A 5253-nucleotide genomic window follows, 5' to 3' on the forward strand; every position below is an offset into this window, starting at 1 on the left:
GCTTTCATTGAGAGTTGAACTCAAGACAGCGACGAGTAATTCGGAACGGAGGGAGTAGCACTGAAATCAATATCTAGGCCTGCAGTTTTGTGAATTACTACTGTGTTTTTCTTATCGCTCTCACCATCTGAACCCTGCTGTCGTTATGAGCTCTGCTTAATTTTTCCTGCGTCGTCACTGCACAACATAATTGAACTGTATTGAACAAAAACTTTAGCCTTTTCAATCTGGCGACGTGGTTTTTTCAAAAATAATGACGCTGGTCGATAAAAGAAAAAACATAATGCTTTCATTGAGAGTTGAACTCAAGACCTCCCGCTTACTAAACGGGTGCTCTAACCAACTGAGCTATGAAAGCAACTGTTGATAAATTTTACAGTAGCTTTATTACAACCTAACAGTATTGGCCAACAGGGTAAAAGTAAGACCAGAATCATCTGGCTGTACATAGCTCTGACCAACTGATCTATGAAAGAAACTGTTGATAAAATTTTACAGTAGTTTTATTATAACCCAACAGTACCGGCCAACAGGATAAAAATAAAACTGAATCATCTGGCAGGCAGTAACTTCATGCTAAAGTGTGTACTAATATTGTTTTTTAGCATAAGTGTGTACAAAATGATCGAGTCAGTCAGGAGAATTCTCGAGCCAGCCCGGGTTCATTCCCTTTCCATGGAGACCTCAGTCAGGAAGGCGGAAATTGCGGTGTTCTTTGGTTCAGACAGCTACATAGTTGGGCAAAGTACATTTGGTGTCCCCCTGAAGCATACAGGGCACCTGTAGTTAGTCTGTTTGACGAATCGCTGTTAGATCGTAGTGTGGTGCCTCTGAACATTGCTGATTGCGTGTCGGTTGAATTCAGGGTGAATACGAGTTAGCATAAGGTTCCATTCCATGCTTGCAGCTTCTGAGTGCTGAATCAAGTTTCTGAATAATGTTGTCACTTTTGATCGTGGGTCCAAGATGATTGTTTTAGACGGAAATTTCAGATGAAGCAAAGCACCTTCCTAGTCGTAATTTTAGTTTTCGATAGCCACCCCTAGTCGCAGGTTCTTTTAGGCAACAACAACAAAAAAGTTCTTCAGGATAAGTAGTGACGTATCAGGCAATCAATGGTTAGCAGAGGCAGAGCGATACCTCAAAACGAAATACTGTTGTTGCTGCTTTCTGACAGGTGCCGAGGTGACTGAACTTCTGAATGAACACGAGTTAGCACTAGATTCCATCCTTTCTACAATGGCGGTTTCTTAATACTGGATTTCAGACTCTCCAGACATAACATTGCTAGCTGGTCCTGTTGGTTACTTTGTACTACTAGCTCTGAGACCAATATCTCGGCCTGCATTTTCGTGAATTATTATTGTGTTCAATGAAACAAAGGGGAGTGTTGAAGTCTTTCCTATCACTCTCCCCTCTGAACGTTGTTGTTGCAAAATTCTGCTGCAGTGTACATTTGTTTTGCCATCATACTCACCCTCTGAACCATGTCCTCATTAATTGCTTTCATTGAACAAAACTTAATCTTAGCTTCTCGATCTGCTACTGTGGCTTTTCATCTCTATGAGAAAGTATAGAAAGTAATCCCGCCAAGAGAGAAGGAAAAAAAAATGGAATGGGTAGGAAAAGAGTAAAAAGGTAAAATGCTTTCATTGAGAGTTGAACTCAAGACCTCCCGCTTACTAAACGGGTGCTCTAACCAACTGAGCTATGAAAGCAACTGTTGATGGTAATAAATGTGGTATATAGGAACAAAAAGGTCCTCTAAACGGGCCAGATTCACTACTGGTGGTAATAAATGTGGTATATAGGAACAAAAAGGTTAGGGCTGCAAACGAGTCGAGCTCGAGCGAGTTGGAGTTGGCTCAGCTCAACTCATATGAAAATTCGAGCGAGCTCAAACTAAGTGAAGCTCATGATCGAGTTGTAGAACATGACTCGTGCTCAGTTTGTAACAATCTCGAGTCGATCTCGAGCTAGTTTCGAGCTAAATGAGAGGGTAAAAATTATAAATCTGTGGATGAAAAACAAAAAAATTAAGGTGAATATGCTGGGAACCTTTGCCAAAAATATAAAATATTTAACACATAGTCGACCACGTGACATAATTAGGCCTAAATCTTCTCTGCACTTAATTAAGTTTCCATGTTCGTTGGTAAACAAAATGGGAAAAAATTATGGACAACATATATGATAATAAATTATCTTATTTTCATTTAATATATGGCATGATCATTTAACATAATGATATTCTGTCGAGCTATCGAGCTAAAATCGAGCGAGCCAACATTAGCTCAAGATCGGCTCGTTTCTCGGTCAAGCTACATAAAGTGTTCAAACTCAGCTTGTTTCTTTTCGAGTCGATCTCGAGTCGAGTCAAAAAACGAGTCGATCTCGAACGGCTCACGAGCCTCGAACTTTTCTTGCAGCCCTAAAAAAGGTCCTCTAAACGGCCCAAATTCACTACTGGTGGTAGAAATGTGGTCTATAAGTCTCTCAGACAGTGCTTCACGCTGCTAAATGATCGAATGGTCAAGCAGAATTCTCGTCCTTCCCCTTTTGCACAGAGAAAATTGCGGTGTACTACTACAAGTTGGCCCAGGACCACAAAACTGAAATAAAACCTGGCCCAAGCCCAGCATCGACTAGGTCCAGATCTCTGTTTATTTTTTCCTTCCATCGGCTAGGTCCAGGCCCAGACACGGAAATAGGAAAAATAAATAGAGACCGAAGCCTTGCACAGTTGCACAGAGAGACACGGACTTGCTTCCACTTAGGGTTTCTTCTGCCGCCGCTGCCATCATCTGAGAAATTAAGGCCCCCTAGCCTCCGGCTGCCATCTTCGCTCTGAGAGATGAGGGGACCTCAGATCTTCAAGATCTAGTGATCATTGTAGTTTTGTGAGAATAAATTTCCTCTCGTTCTTTTGGCAGTGCCATGAGATTAGAGAGTTTTCTGTCCTCGCAGATCTGATTATTCAGATCTGCTGAGTTTATGTTGTTGTGTCAAGTCTTTTTTGTTGGTCTGATTCTTTGTGGAGGTGAAATCTTTCATCGACAACATGGTGAAAATATAGTGATTCGACGACGCCTGCACTTTTAGGGGATCATCCCCGGCCCAAATACGTTCATCGATCCAGGCTTCCCATCTCTTTGCATGGGCGACTCAAGGCGCTTTCAAAAACCATTATTGGTAATGTCCGTGCGGATGAAAGAGTGACAACATCATTGCTCCGGTCAAATTGCAGCCTCTTTACCGAGTCTTTGCAGTTGTTGACACCAGATTTTGGCACGGTCAAGAACTTATTTAAGATGGCCTGAAATGGAGAAGTGCTCTACATGAAAGAGTTCCGTATTGTCGATATGAACATCTTTGAAGTTTGTGCCATGGCCAGCCGAGCTCATCTCAAGGGCCGAAACTATGCTCAAAGTACTAGGTTTTGTGTTCAGAGTACTGTTCGGCCAATTAAGCATCCAAGACGGCCTCATATGAGAAAGGTTTATAGACGGATTGTCTTGGTCTCATCGAAACGATCGATTTCGATATAAAGATCGTCCCAATTCAAGGTCGTATGCAAAAGTTAGAGCCGAAAATGCGCGGCTGCATCAGGATGGCCGGACACTCCGGGGATAATCATCTGGGTTTTGAATTTCTCTGAGGATGGCTGGACACTCCGGGGATGTTCGTCCTGGTTTTGGATTTCTCTGCTGCAGATTTCGGAAAACAGCCGAAACCCCCTCAAGATGGCCTCTAATCAAAAAACGTCCAACATGAAAGTTGTTCGTCTCGTCGAAATGATCAAGATTGCTTTTGGGCTCGTTTCCATCCGAGATGGTTTACTGCCTCAAAAGTGACCCGCAAGATGCAGCCAGTTGGTAAACCGAACAGTTTTGGAAAGTTCGGATTCCGAGGTTGGACCCAAATAGGGTTTTGAACGTGAATTCTAACCTTTCCTTGTGCGGGAAGTCCATCCGCCTCTTATGTACCTAAGGGGTGACGGCCGATTGAACAACACAGAATCGAACAAATCATCTACCACTTTTACCTTTACTTTCATCTTCTTCCTTGTTCTTCTTCTTCCTCGTTCTTCTTCTTGCAGGGCGGCGAACCTCGAGGCCCTAGGGCCGGTCAGGTCGACCTAGGGCAGCCCATAGCATATTTGTCTTTTTTTGTTGTGATCGGGGATGCGATCCGTCGCGTTGCGTGGATCAACCTACATTTGAATTTAAATTTACTAGCGAACATACATAGGATAATATTGGATGACGGCCTTCCGCATCCGTGTTCGCAAACGGATGCAGGAGAAAATTTGTGGGTTGCCGTTGAAGATACCCTAAGAGCAACTCTAGCAGACCCCTTAAGATGTGGACTGAAAACGCGGTTTACAGTTCGCTCGTTGCCTCGGATACGGGACGAAATCGTCCACAAGAACAGAAATCGCAACTAAAATTGTAAGTTTTGAATTAAGGACTTCCAGTTCTTGATCATCATAGATAGTTCATACATAGACTAAAATTGAACTAATAGCTAGGAGGAGAGGCGGCCACCGCAACCCTACAACCAAAAATTGGCTCACCGGAGCCATCCGGGTGCGGTGGTGACGCTACGGCGGCGGACTTCAGTCGTCGGAGTCGAAGACGAGGTCGACGTAGATGTCATCCTGCGCCTTGGCTTCCCGGAGTCATGCTTCTTGGTTGTCGACGAACTCCTTCTCCTTTGCGAGCCCCTGCTCAAGGAGTACGTCGTCGAGCTCGCTTTCCCATCGACGACGCTTCTCCACTTCCTCCTCCTCCCGCGCACTGCGCGCGACGATGTCGCGCTCGAAGATGTCCGCCCCCGCCGGAGGAGGAAGTCCTCCGGCTCGATGACGCCACCGCCTGGCCGCACCGGCTCCGCCTCGAGCTCCCGCTTCACCGCCCGGAGGGCCGGGAGCTCATCCGGCTCCCTGTTCACCGGCATGAGGAGCGGCGTACCACGGGAACTCGATCCCCCGGCGGAGGAGCTGCCTCCGACGAAGGACAGACGCGCCTGCCGGCGGTTGTACTCCTCCGTCTCACTGCGAAGGAGCAATGACGGCGACACAACACTGGCGCTCGGGGTCGTCTCTGCCGTCGAAGCTCCACATCTCGTGCCACATGGTGGCTTCTGGCGGCGGATTGGACTCACCGGCGGCAAGAAATGGGGGAGGGGATTGGGGAATCGCAACGGCGGAGGGATAGGGTTTCGACCCGTATCGGCGCCGCGAACCCGTAC

General features: G+C 45.9%; 2 non-coding genes across 2 annotated transcripts; both read right to left on the bottom strand.

The window, feature by feature from the left end:
* Window positions 1-284: 284 nt before the first annotated feature.
* TRNAT-AGU (transfer RNA threonine (anticodon AGU)) lies at window positions 285-358 on the bottom strand. Its single transcript has one exon. It is a non-coding gene; the product is annotated as a tRNA-Thr (tRNA).
* A 1286-nt stretch (window positions 359-1644) lies between these two features.
* On the bottom strand, window positions 1645-1718 carry TRNAT-AGU (transfer RNA threonine (anticodon AGU)). Its single transcript has one exon. It is a non-coding gene; the product is annotated as a tRNA-Thr (tRNA).
* Window positions 1719-5253: the final 3535 nt, after the last annotated feature.

This window comes from Triticum aestivum, chromosome 3D (assembly GCF_018294505.1).
Source record: "Triticum aestivum cultivar Chinese Spring chromosome 3D, IWGSC CS RefSeq v2.1, whole genome shotgun sequence".
Taxonomy (NCBI): domain Eukaryota; kingdom Viridiplantae; phylum Streptophyta; class Magnoliopsida; order Poales; family Poaceae; genus Triticum; species Triticum aestivum.